We start from the raw sequence: 14,616 nt of genomic DNA on the forward strand, positions 1-14,616 counted from the left end.
GCTTTCTGGAAAGTTTGCCAATCTCTGCGGGACTTCACACGCCCGTGCGGAAATTACCCACGGGCCTGCGAGGAAAACTCACAATACAGTGTGTTTTCTCTGGATCCTTAGAAAACTCTGTAGGCTCTGCAGAAAATTTCTGAACATGCTTACATATTCAGAGCCTGCCCCAATATGCAATTTATACCAGTGAAAAAACATGAGAAATAGCTCAAACGACCAAAACTTCGCCAAATTCATATGAAAACACATGATGAACTTGAAAACCCACAATAAAATCGTAGCACAAGTATATAAAAATCAAGACACCAACACTCAACACTTTATTCATGCAACACTAAACTACCAAATTAAGAAAACAGTAAACATTTTGGTTGCCTCCCAAGAAGCGCTTGTTTAACGTCACTTAGCTTGACGTACCTTGTCTTACCTCATGGGGGCTCATAGATGAAAGTTACCCTCTTACCCATGGTTTGGAAACATGATGAGCAAAATCTCTTGAGGGTAGAGAGTGAATTGTCGGGCTTGAGACTGCCTTGAAATGGTTCAACCAAATTGTTCAGTTCATGCATGCCTCCAACAGCATTGGAGTGTTTCCGGTGGCGTCTGATAAGTGCTTGAGTAGAAATATTTTTATATATGTTTTACATGCATTGAGCATCATTTTTACTGTGGTTTATGTCTCATATTGTGTATTTGGTGTTCTTTTATGCATATAGGTTGTAAATGCCTTGAAGAGTAAAAAGGAAGCAAAGATAGGCTATAAAGACACAATGTTGGGAGTTCTTGTTCAATTCAAGGACCAAGACACGAGAGCAATTCATAAACGTGGAGATGTGTGCCAACTTCCAAGAAGATTCAAGTCAATTCACTATTTGGAAGGGCACAAAGGCAGCCACATCTTCATATTCCTTCTCTTTGTGAAGATTGCAAGGCCTCTCAAAGATACGTCGATGAAGAAAAGTTTTATAGCCTACCACATGGACGTGTGCCCGGACATGTGGCCTTAAGAGAAGAGTGTTCGGATCGCGTTTTGTGAAAAGTAATGTAGCTATTTCATTATAGCGATACTGTAGCAAAATTACTGTTCACGCGGGCGCGTGGAAATTTCTGCAGCCACGCGGGCGCGTGGAAAATCCACACGGGCGCGTGAGGGTACGTGACAGACGTGATCTAAGGCCTATAAATAGCCGTTTTGCCCTATTCTTTCTCATCTTTTGTGCGGCTCTTGAGGGGTGAGACGGCTAGGATTTGGAGAGGAGGTCTTTGTGGCTTTGGAGGCGCTTCGTCACCAACTTTGATCGATTCCTCCTCCGTCATAGCATCAAGGAAGCCACCGGTGAACCTAGCTTCGGAGTGGGTCCTTCAAGACGTCGAAGCTCTCCATCAAGGCCATCAGTTCATATATAAGGGGGTTTATTTCTATGGTTTTAATGTACTTTCATTCATTGATGGTGTGTTTTGTATGTTGCTCCATGGAGAGCTAAAACCCTAGAGGGTATTTGGGCTTGTGAACCCTAGGATTCTCATCTTTTGTGGATTTGCTTAGTGTTTCTATTTAATCTGAGTTTGATTAAGTTTTAATCTTGTATTCTCATTGCTTGCTTGTTTAATTAATCCTTGTGGTTGATTGGATTTGCATGATTTGTTACTTTGATATGAGAGAAGTCTCCATTAGAGTTAGAACTTCAAGGTTAAAGAGGGTTGAGAGGGTGAGTCATGGGATAGTGGAGTGTCCCCACTCCCTTCCGATTGAGTGTATTCTATCTCCGTTCCCTAAGCTCTATGCAACCATATTTGGTGTGAGGCGTGAGATTGAGAGATTTCTCCACCGGGACCTTGTAGGGGGTTAGGATCCTTCGCCGGGAATTAGGGTTGGATCAATCTTTAGGAATCGGATACAACTCTTGGAATCCCTAGAGTGCTTTGCAGTCATATGTGGTGTGAGGTGTTGAGATTGAGCGATTTCTCCACCGGGACCTCGTAGGGGACTAGTATCGGTGATCGGGAGGCCGGATCCGATTATATTTGGATTTCCACGACTTAACTTACTCATCATAGAAACACTTTGCTTATTCGGTACCTAATACCTGAATCCTTGGGGGAGCATTGCCCGAATACCCCACTTTTACTGATTGAGATCTCCATCCATTTAACCCTTGCGTATTCGTCTCCGGTATTCACTTCTTCGCACATTAGATCACCACACCTTTCCATTTATCATTAGGTTAGAAAGCAGAGAAGAAGTTAGTACTAGTAGCCCTGTTCCTTGTGGATTCGACTACCCACTCACCGGGGTAATTATTACTTCGACACCCGTGCACTTGCTGTTTACACGCATATTCGGACGCGTGTTAGCGTCTCCTAGCCCTCTTCAATTTCCAGAGCACCTTCTTCAAGATCCCCGGGGTAGATGGTACTTCTTTCATCGAACCAAGCATTATTACTTCTTCATTGTCCTCCTCTTGGTCGAACAAGCCTTCATATGGATCCGGATTGAACTTCTCCTGCATGTATTCATCAACAATCTCATCAGTAGAGTCTAGAAAATACAAAGTATCATCGAAATCAAGAGAATGCCACATAGCTTCAGCAAGGAGGTATGTGAGCTTGTCATCTCCAACTTTCAAAGTTAGCTCTCCACTGTCTATGTCAATTAATGCCTTGGAAGTCCACAAAAACGGCCTCCCAAGTATCAAGGGTACATCCCCATCCTCATCGACGTCTAGCACTACGAAGTCAACCGGAAAAATGTACTATTCCACCTTGACAAGCACGTCCTCGATAATGTCTCTCGGATGTCTCACCGTTCGGTCCGCAAGTTGCAAAGTTATCTGAGTAGGTCTAGGCTTGTCCAAGCCTAGCTTTTGAAAGAAGGTGTATGGCATGATGTTGATGCTAGCCCCTGAATCCGCCAATACCATTTCTTCACTTAAATTGCCGATATTGCATGGAATGATGAAGCTTCCCGGGTCTTTCTTCTTGTTCGGCATGTTCTTTTGCAAGATCGCCGAGCAAGACGCATCTAAGATCACCGAAGCACTCTCCTCCAACTTCCTCTTGTTGGTCAACAAGTCCTTCAAGAATTTGGCATACTTAGGTATTTGGGCCAATGCCTCAACAAATGGAATATTGATGTGGAGTTGCTTAAACAAACTCAGGAACTTCTTATATTGTTCATCTCCTTGGTCATTCTCCAATCTAGAGGGATAAGGGATCCTTGGCTTGAAAGGTGGAGGTGCCACCTCCTTCTCTTTGCTTGTTCGCTCTTCAACCTCTACAACCTCGGGTGCGTGTTCATTTGGCTTCTCACTCGGAAGCCTACCGTCGACCTCATGACCACTTCTCAAAGTGATCACCTTCACATGCTCTCTAGGGTTGGTCTCGGTATTGCTTGGCAAACTTCCATGTGGCCTTTCCGATAAGTACTTCACAATCTGCCCCACTTGATTTTCAAGATTATGTAAGGAGGCGGTATGATTACGAAGTATAGCCTCAACTGATTCAAACCTTGTATTTGACGATTGCACAAACCTAGTTAAGGCCTTTTCCAAATCGGTCATTCGGGTCTCCAAACCTGAAACTCTGTTTTCCACATTTGGGCCTTGTTGTTGGAAACCCGGTGGCCCCATTGCCTTTTGTGGACCTTGGTTTATCCACGAGAAATTAGGATGATTCTTCCAACCTGTATTGTAGGTGTTGCTGTATGGGTTCCCTTGAGTCCTCATGATATTACCTACAAAATCGATGTTCTCAACCGAAGATGCAGCACCAATAGATATCGGGCAATCGGAGGGAGTATGTCCTCCACCACACCCGGTGCAAGTAATCACGGCCGCTACTCTATTCGAAGTTAGAAGATTTAACTTCTTACTCAATGATTCCACTTGAGCCGCCAACGAAGTCACTTCATCTATCTCATGGAGACCTCCCACCTTTTTCTTCTCCCTGGCATTCCATTAGTAGTTGTTTAACCCCATTTCTTCAATTAATTGATGAGCCTCACCGGGGGTCTTGCTACCTAAGGTACCTCCTGCTACTGCATCCAAGAGTTGCCTTATATTCGGATTCAGACCATTGTAAAAGGTCAGAACAATCATCCACTCCAGGAATCTGTATTGCGGGCACTTTCTCAGGAGCTCCCTGAACCTTTCCCACGTATCAAATAGAGACTCCAATTCCAATTGTACAAAGGATGAGATCTCATTCCTAAGTTTTGCAGATTTTTCGAGAGGCAAATAACGGCCAAGAAAAGCTTCTACCATCTCCTCCCATGTGGTAATTGATGCTCTAGGTAATGAGTGTAGCCACTGCTTCACTCTCCCTATCATGGAAATTGGGAAGACCCTCAACTTGATGGCATCATCCGTTACCCCATTTATCTTGAGCATATCACACACCTCGAGAAAGTTCTCTGTATGACTGTTTAGATCCTCATCGGCCAAACCATTGAACTGCGCGGATTGCTACAACATATGGATGAATGTCGGCTTCAGCTCGAAGTTTTGAGCTGTAATCGGGGGACGCACAATGCTCGATTATGTCCCCAATAGTGAAGGTCTGGCATAATCAGATAATGTCCGCTGCTACTCATTCTGTTCTGCCATGTTTTCAGATTCTTCTACTTCCAAATAAGCTAGATTGGACTGTTCTTGCACAGGTTCTTTCTTTTTTCTTCTAGTGTACGTTCAAGCTCGGGATCAACTTCAATTAGTATGGAGGGGTTCCCTTGGGTCATAACCTGGAGCTGCACTAAAAGAAAGGAAACAAAATTAGAATGATGATAGAATAAGGAAATATGAAATAGAATTAATAAATGAATAGCTAAGAAAAACAAAGTGGAAAGTATCTCTAAACGCATACTCCCTTGTAACGGCTCCAAAAACTTGACATGTCCGTATATGCGTGTACACCGCAAGTGCACGGGTGTCGAAGTAATAATCCCAGATGAGTGGGTATCGTATCAATAGAGAGTAGGGAATAAAGACACTTAAATTATTTTTTAACTAATGTGGAAGATAAATAGTAATATGTGTGAGAAGATTCAATTCTCAAGAGTAAAAACAACAAGAAAGAGAGCACAAGTAAAGGAGATGGTAAGGCAATCGATAAAGATGGGGTACCCGGATATTATTCCGCCTAGGATAATCATTTCAAGTGAAAGAAACTTCTATTATGCTTCCTAATTAACGCAATAGTGAGTCGTGGAAATCCTTAATTGCATAGTCCCAAATCTAAGGTCAACCATACCTAACTCTATACATGTCCTGGAGGAGAAATCGAACAATCTCAATACCTCGCACTCATATAGAATTGCAATGAGCTCTAAGGATTCCAAATGATAAACCCTATTCCTATGTATAGACCTAACCCTTTGGTCCAGGTGAAAGATCCCTAGCAACAATTAAGCCCTAGATGCTAAAATCACTTCAACGCTTCACTCCGTTGCACTCGCAACTAAGCCCCAGCGGAAGGTCATCCCTTAGCCCATTCATTCTACTATGGCCACAAAGAACTCTTGGAATGTGGAGGTAGGATAGATCACACCGGAGGGGAAAGGGGATGCTCCGCTACCTCTCGACTCACTCTCTCAACCCTCTCCAATCTAGCTTTGTCTAACTCTCATGGTGTGTCACTCACTCACAAGGGTTACCAAGAAGAACTCTCAACCCTAGTGTCACTCTAGGTGGTATTCGTACAATCAAGCATATGAGATTGGAACTCACAATAAACATCAATTAATTGAAAGTATAATAAAGAGATTCAATGAAACGAATACATCCTAGGGTTCATAAATAACCAAGTACCCACTAGGGGTTTAGCTCTCCATGGAGCTAGATACAATTAATGAAATTGAATGTAAAAATAAAGCATCCATAAAAACCCGCTCGTTAGTCATGGCGATGGTCTTATGGAGAGTCCTCAACTCGTCACAAGGGTCCCTTTGTCAGGAATAGGATACACCTCGCCAGATCACTGCCGACGAAAGCTCTTCCACTAACCATCTTCCAAACGACGCGTGATATCGGAGCTGTAGAACCTCTCCAAAGCCCTAGCCAATACCTCTCAAAACCCTAGCGACAGCCCTCTCTCAAGTTTGGGAAAAGGTGGAGAAAAAAATACTAAAATCGGGGCTAAAATCAGCTTTTAAAAAGCTGGAATCAGGATTTCACATGCCTGTATGAGAGCCCCTGTGGATTTTTCACACGGGCATGTGGAATTTCCACACGCCCGTGTGGATTCTCTGTTTTCCTGTTTTCTCGGCCGGCTGTGAACAGTGCTGGTACAATATTCTTGCTACAGTTTTTACTACAATATCTTACTATAGTACCGGCCTGAAATACTCCCGAATCCATGCTTTCATCGAGGTAACGCAAACAGGCACACGTTTACGTCGTGGATCGCTTTGCTTCTTCAATAGCGAACATGGTGGAGATCTTGTTCTATATGCACAAGTCAGAATGCTTGAATGTGACTGCCATTATGCCCCTCCAAATAGTTGTACTAGCTTGAATATGATGAGGTTGGCACAAATTCCTGCATCTCCAACCGGACCTATGTCTTCGCGTTTGAACCTTAGCAAGATTTCCTGCAAATTGGTGCATTTACGACCCACATTGGCTTCTTTATTTCATATTCGGCCTCACAACCCTACCTGCATGAAATTAACATAAATACACACATATTAGCATTAAAATCCGAGAAAATTAATGCTCAACACAAGGAAAGAACACTTCGTATGCTTATCGCACAAGCACTTATCAAGCTCTCTGTGGGGTGAAAGCTCTCGAGTAATTTTTCGGTAACTGGGAATACTCCTCAGTGTCTATAAATGCCTCCTCGTATAAGCCAAGCCGAACTGAAAACTTAGTAATGCTTATGCTATGGTGTTGTCCAAATGCTCTGAACTGAATGGTGTCTAAACTGTCAAATCTCGCCTAAGATCTATCGAACTCGAATGACGATAAGACCTCAAGTGTAAACTCACGAATGGCTGGCTCCCTATTTGACAATAACTGCCTCGAACCTCCCACCGAAATGAGATCATTGACCTCATCTGTGAACTCATCTCCCTGCTATAGATCTCTCAATATTCTATTTTCCAGGAACCGAATCTGTCCGAAACGAAGTCTTGACAAACGCTTAAAACGCGCCTGGTGCTCCGGAATAACATATCTCATACCCTTGGACTCAGGAGATGACTCTTGCAGTTATTTCTCGGCTTGCTTCTTAGACCGATGTGCCATAAGCTGCAAGATTTGAAAAAAATTGATTAAACCAGTTAATTAAGTAATGCTGCAGAAATCCACATGGTCGTGTGGGATTCCGCAAGCCCGTGTAGATCTACGGGGCACCTCAAAAATCCAAGAATACACAGTTAGATTGTTTCTAACCTCGTTCTAAACATGCATAATCATTCTAATTACAAAGACGAAGCATCATTCACCAGTTTCATCGATTAAAATCAAGAAATGATGAAGAAAACAAAAGATAAAGCTTACCGACGAAGTGAAATGGGAAAAACTTGAATCGGCCGGAAAACCTAAACAAAAATCCCTCAAAATTTGCAATAGGAAATCCGAATAAAGTGTGAGTGTGATCGCAGATGAATGGAAAGTGTGAAAATGAGAAGAAATGATGATCCTTTTGAAAGGACTCGAGCCTCTTGACGTTCTGTACATCCACACGGGCGTGCGGAAAGTACACATACCCTTGCGCCTCCACAGGAGAGCTTCACAGGGGCTGATGCACGTCCCTGTGCACTCTCGGGAAAACCCTCACTGCCTTTGAATATAAACGCATGGGCGTGTGGAAAATACCCATGCCCGTGCGCCCGACAGATAGGGGCAGCCGCACGCCCCTGTGACGTCTTTGTCCATCCGAGAAGAATCACTAAGTGTTTTGCACGCCCGTGCAGAAATTCCACACTGGCATGGACAGTCACAGGCCTGACTCACAAAGGCATCCGCGCGTCCCTATGTTTTCTCAGGATGGAGAGAGCTCGTTTGCAGAGATTCACACGGCATGCGAAAAAATACCCACGCCCGTGGGTTTTTCACAGGTTCGCCACAGGGGCGAGTCCACGCCACTGTGTGTGCTCTTAGGATAATTTGCCAAGTCTCTGCAGGAAGACGCATGCCCGTGAGGAAATTACCGACGACCGTGGACCATCGCAAGGTCGCTCATAGGGGCGAGTCCACACCCCTTTGTCTTCTCTGAATGAGCTTTGAACAAAGACGCACGCCCGTGCGAACGGGCGTGTGTTTTCTCTGTACACTTAGAAAACTTTGCAGGTTCTGCAAAAAATTTCTGAACACAACTAAACACTCAGAGCTTGTTTTACAAGGCAACTTTAATAAGAGAAAACACGAAAAAATAAACTCAAACGACCTAAACTTCGCCAAATCCACATGAAAACACACAATGACATTAAAAACCCACTATAAAACACAACAAAAGCATCTAAAAATCAAGACACCAACACTCAATACTTTATTCGCACAAAAACTAAACTACAAGCTAAGAAAAAAGCAAACCCTTGGGTTGCCTCCCAAGAAGCGCTTGTTTTACGTCACTAAGCTTGACGTACCTTGTCTTACCTCAAAGAGGCTCATAGATGAACGTTGCCCTCTTACCCATTGCTTGAAAGCATGACGAGCAAAGTCTCTTGAAGGTAGAGGGGGAGTTATCGAGCTTTGGACCACCTAGCAATGGTTCATCTAACTTGTTTGGTTCACGCGCATCTCCAACAGCCTTGGAGCGTTTCCGGTGGCATCTTCTCGCCCTCTTCATCTTCCGGAGCACCTTCTTCAGGATCCCCAGGGTAGACGGTACTTCTTTCGTCAAGCCAAGCATCATTACTTCTTCATTTTCCTCCTCTTGGTCGAACAAACCCTCGTACGGGTCCGGATTGAACATTTCTTGTATATATTCATTAACAATCTCATAAGTAGTGTCTAGAAAATACAAAGTATCATCGAAATCAAGAGATTGCCGCATGGCTTCAGCAAGGCGGTATGTGAGCTTGTCATTTCCAACTCTCAAAGTTAGCTACCCACCATCCATGTCAATCATTGCCTTGGAAGTCTGCAAGAACGGCCTCCCAAGTATCAAGGGTAGATCCGCATCCTCATCGACATCTAACACCACAAAATCAATAGGAAATATGTACTTCTCTACCTTGACAAGCACATACTCGATGATACCCCTCGGATGTCTCACCGTTCGGTCCAGCAATTGCAAAGTCATCTGAGTAGGCCAACGCTCGGCCAAGCCTAGCTTCTGAAAGAAGGTGTATGGTATGACGTTGATACTCGCCCTGAGTCCGTCAATGCCATTTCTTCACCTAAATTGCCAATGTTACACGGAATGATGAAGCTTCCCCGGTCTTTCCTCTTGTTCTGTATGTTCTTTTGCAAAACCGCCGAGCAAGAAGCATCTAAGATCACTAAAGCACTCTCCTCTAACTTCCTCTTGTTAGTCAACAAGTCCTTCAAGACTTTTGCATACTTAGGCATTTGAGACAATGCATCAACAAAAGGAATGCTGATGTGGAGTTGCTTGAACAAACTCAGGAACTTCTTGTACTATTAATCCGCTTGGTCATTCTTGAACCTAGAGGGATAAGGGATTCTTGGCTTGAAAAGTGGGGGTGCCACCTCCTTTTCTTTTCTTGTTCCCTCTTCAACCGCTATGACCTCGGGTGCATGTTCATTGGGCTTCTCACTCGGAAACCTACCTTTAACATCACAACCAATTCTCAAAGTGATCGCCTTCACATGCTCGCTAGGATTTGTCTCGGTATTGCTTGGCAAGCTTCCTTGTGATCTCTCTGATAGATCACCTGTAAGTGTACGGGGTCACCAAATAATACCTTGTGCAAAAGCGCAAGGTTCGTATTTCACGGGGCTAAGGAGCTCCTATTATACTCCTCCATCACTCGCTTTCTAACCTTACAACTTAAGCATGGTATACTACTCTAATACATGCAAGAATATAAATAAAACACAAGTATAACAATTCCAAGGCTAGCAAGAAAATCACAAGAGCAATGATGATAAGAACAGGCCAAGGGATGAGGTTTCCTAAGAGGGGTCATCATGATGTATGGATGCATAGGAATAAAATAGCAAGGGTGATTTAGACCGACAGACATCAATAATAGTTCAACCCCAATTTCTTGGCGGTTAAACCCTAATCCTGTACAATTGATGACAAGGATCTCTCCTTAATCATATTCCTATGATTACATTAAGTGAATGGAGATTGCGCAACAAGGATACACTTAACCTAAGTTTATCCTCATGGTTCGGAGGGGCAACCTACATCCAATTTCTCTGCATGTTGGTCAAAGATCTCCCCTTCTAGCTCAATAATGATCTTGTACACGCGAGTAGGTCACTTCTACGTATACAACTCAAACAAGAACTAAGTTTTTCTCCACATAATAGTTCTAGGCATAAAACACAATGAGCTAAACCATAAAGCACACCAATGCATTCCAAATAAAAGTGAAGCATCCAAAATACATGATGAACCCCCCAAGGTTCACCTACATCCGGTGGACTTGGGGGTCTAGTGTGCCATCACACAAACAAGTATCTCAAACACAACAAAAACAAGAAGTAAATATATAAGTGGCACTCCCTAGTTTGAATGATGATGAGGAGGGAGGATGCCGGCCGAATGATGCTTCTTCTAGCCCAAGGAAGGCCGAATGCTCCTCATCCTTTGATGATGAAGCTTTCCCCTTGAAGTTCAAGCCCCTTGATCTTCCCAGGCCTGATGCCAAACTCTCCCCAAAATGATTTCTTCGTTCCTCTCTTTCTCCCGAATGGTGGCTGCCAAAAAACTCTCCAAAAAGTTCCCCCCAAAAGTCCCCTCAATCCTTCCCAAAATCACCCTATATACCACTCATCATACCCTCCAAATGGCCTCAATCCCAGGTGGAATTGAATCAGGGCAGTATTGAGGGCGTATGCCAAGATTCAATTCCTGACTCGAAAACCCACCAGGTGCTATAGTGTAAACTACAGTGATTTTAATACAGTACCAACGCTACAGTACCACTACTACAGTACCCCTCCTGCTACAATATCGCAATCTGGTTTTCTTCTCCTTTTTGTCCAAATTGTATCTTCATGTCTTCCGTGGCATTTCCGTGCCCTGCAAAGCAAAGAACACACGATTAAGCACAAAACAGGCATAAATTCTTATAAAAATACATGCTAGATACATCAAATATATACACTAAAATATGTACATTTCGACACTTATCAAGTATCCCCACACCTAAGCGTTTGCTTGCCCCCAAGTAAACACATCATGAAAAACAAAGATAATGATAAGTGGCTAAATGAATTACCTCTGGCTCAAATAAATACAAGACTCTACAAGCATTGGAAAATGATATATAGATAATGAGTTACAAACATTAGTCACAAAAGAAAGATCCTGTCTCACCTCTTATATGTCTGTGCCATGTGTGTTAACCTAATATTTCATCTGCCCTGAATTGGTCCAGCCTACTAACTTCAATCAGTACAGCTCTAGATGCTAATCACTCCACATGCAAGAGTACTCAGTCTTAAAATGCTATAGTATCGTGACCTAGTTTTCTTCTCTTTTTCACCTAAATTGTATCTTCGTGTCTTCCGTGGCATTTTCGTGCCTTGCAAAGCAAATAACACATGATAAAGTAGAAAACAGGCATCAATTCTTATAAAAATACATGCTAGATACATCAAATATATACACTATAATACATACATTTAGACACTTATCATTGCCCCACTTGATTCTCAAGGTTATGCAAAGAAGCGGTGTGCCTGCGAAGTGTAGCCTCAACTGATTGAAACCTTGTATTTGATGATTGCACAAATCTAGTTAAGGCCTTCTCCAAATCGGTTATTCGGGTCTCCAAACCAGAAACTCAGTTCTCCATGTTTGGGGCTTGTTGTTGTTGGAAACCCGGTGGCCCTAGATGCTAAAATCACTTTAACGCTTAACTCCATTGCACTCACAACTAAGCCCAAGTGGAAGGTCATCCCTTAGCCCATTTATGCTATTATGACCACAAAGAACTTGAGGAATTAGAGGTAGAATAAATCACACCGGAGGGGAAAGGGGACGCTCCGCTATCTCTCAACTCACTCTATCAACCCTCTCCAATCTAGCTTTGTCTAACTCTCGTGGTGTGTCACTCACTCACAAGGGTTACCAACAAGAACTCTCAACCCTAGTGTCACTCTAAGGGAGTATTCATACAATCAATGCATTTAAGATTGGAACTCAATAAAAACATCAATTAATGAAAGCATAATAACAAGGTTCAATGAAACAAATACATCCTAGGGTTCACAATCCAAGTACCCACTAGGGGGTTTATCTCTCCATGGAGCTAATTACAATTAATGAAATTGAATGTAAAGGCAATGAATCCATAGAAAACCCCCTCGATAGTCATGATGATGGTCTTGTGGAGAGTCATCTACTCGTTCAAAGGTCCCTTTGTCCGGCCTAGGATATACCTCGCCGGATCAGTGCCGAAGAAAGCTCTCCCACTAACCTTCTTCCAAATAGAGTGCGATGTCAGAGGCGTAGAATCTCTCCCAATCCCTAGCTAATACCTCTCAAAACCATAGCCGCAGCCCTCTCTCAAGTTGGGGAAAGGATGGAGAAAAGAATCCTGAAATCGGGGCTGAAATCGGCCTTAAATAGGTCTGGAATCGGGAATCCACACACCCATGTGAATATTTCACATGGACCTTGTGGAATTAACGAACAGGCGTGTGGCTTCTCTGGATAACTCCTTTGGCCTGTCGTGAACAGTACCTGCTACAATATTTTCCTACAGTGCCCTGCTACAGTCCCGATCCGAAAACACTCCCGAAACCATGCTTTCATCAAGGTAATGTAAATGGGCACATGTTTACGTCGTAGATCGCTTTGCTTCTTCAATGAACGGCCGCGTTGGTGGAGATCTTGTTGCACATGCACAAGTCGAAATACTTAGAATGTGACTGCTTCTTTTCACATCCAAATTATTGTGCTAGCTTGAATACAAGGAGGTTGGCACACAGTCTAGTATCTTGAACTCGACTTATGTCTTCGCATTTGAACCTTCTCAAGATTTCCTCCAAATGGTGCACTCATGATCTACATTGGCTTCTTTCTCTAAGATTCGGCTTCACAACCCTATATGAATGAAAGTAACATAAATACACACATATTAATGTTAAAACCTGATAAAAGTAATGCTCATCATAAGGAAAGAACACTTCGTATTCTTATCACACAAACACTTATTAGAGCTTCTCGGCATCTGCAAGGTATTTGTTGCTCAAGGAGCCCCTTGCTGTAGTATCAAGGAGCTAACGAGTCTGATAGTTCAAACTATTACACAACATCTGTACCCTCATCCAAGAGGAGAAACCATGATGAGGGTATTTTTTTAGAAGGTCCTTGAACCTTTCATGTGCTTTCAAAAGTGTTTCAGAGTCATCTTGCCTGAACACTGAAATCTCTTATCTTGGTATGGCTACCTTGTTTGGTGGGAAGTATCTAGCGAGGAACTTCTCCGCCATCTCCTTCAATGTGGTAATCGATCCGAGAGCCAAGGAAGTAAGCCATCTGTAAGCTTAGGTAGATCTGATGGAAGTGGGATAGATGAGCATGTGGGTCTTCATCGGCCAGACCATCAAATTGCACTAAATTCTGTACCATCCCGATTGTGCTTGCTTTAATCTCAAAAATATTTGCTGGCACTATCAGTGCTTGTAGACTAAACTCTTCACTAGTGAACTCTGGCTTCTCATGATTCGATAAAGTTCTTCTAGGCTCGGCCATAACTAAAGGTTCACTAGATTTGAATATGTGCTTGTGTGTTAAGAATGCGAAGTATTCTTTCCTTATGATGAGCATTACTTTTATCAGATTTTAGCGCTAATACATATGTACTTGTGTTACTTTTGTGCATGTAGGCTTGTGAAACCAAATATGAAAGAAAGAAGGCAAAGTAGACCTTGGATACACTGTTTGATGAAATCTTGGAATGAACAAATGCGAAGACACAAGTTGTGCTTGAAGATACGTGAATGTGTGGGAACCTCCATGCGTTCAAGCAATTACAATGATTTGGAGGGGTACAAAGGCAGTCATACTTGCGTATTCTAACTTGTGCAATGATAGCAAGATTTTCACTATTGAGGCCTTTTATTAAAGAAGTGACACGATCTATGGCATAGACATGTGCCCGTTTATGTTGCCTCGATGAAAAGTGTGGGTACGGTATTATTTTTGGTAGAGTACTATAGCAAGAATTGTAGCTAATTCTTGTAACAGTTACTGTTCACAGCCCGCAAAAAATCAGAATTCCAGAGAATCCACACAGGCGTAGGGAAATTACCCACACTCGTGTGGATGCCCGATTCTAGCCCTATTTAAGCCGCGATTTAGCCCGATTTCAGGATCTTTCTTTCAATCTTTTCTCCATCTTTTGAGAAGCTGGTGGCTAGGGTTTAGAGGGGCTTTGGCAAAGCTTTTGGAGTGGTTCTACGGCTTTGACATTGCGTTTCTCTTAGAAGATAGTTATTGGGGGAGCTTTCATTGGCACCG

The 14,616-nt window shown here is 43.0% G+C and overlaps 2 non-coding genes across 2 annotated transcripts; both read left to right on the forward strand.

Annotated features, from left to right (window-relative positions):
* Positions 1–4,110: 4,110 nt before the first annotated feature.
* LOC120250806 lies at positions 4,111–4,217 on the forward strand. Its single transcript, XR_005533142.1, has one exon. It is a non-coding gene; the product is annotated as a small nucleolar RNA R71 (small nucleolar RNA).
* A 9,214-nt stretch (positions 4,218–13,431) lies between these two features.
* Positions 13,432–13,538, forward strand: LOC120250822. The gene has a single exon (XR_005533157.1). It is a non-coding gene; the product is annotated as a small nucleolar RNA R71 (small nucleolar RNA).
* The last annotated feature ends 1,078 nt before the right edge of the window (positions 13,539–14,616 follow it).

Source organism: Dioscorea cayenensis, chromosome 19, assembly GCF_009730915.1.
Source record: "Dioscorea cayenensis subsp. rotundata cultivar TDr96_F1 chromosome 19, TDr96_F1_v2_PseudoChromosome.rev07_lg8_w22 25.fasta, whole genome shotgun sequence".
In the NCBI taxonomy this organism is placed as follows: domain Eukaryota; kingdom Viridiplantae; phylum Streptophyta; class Magnoliopsida; order Dioscoreales; family Dioscoreaceae; genus Dioscorea; species Dioscorea cayenensis.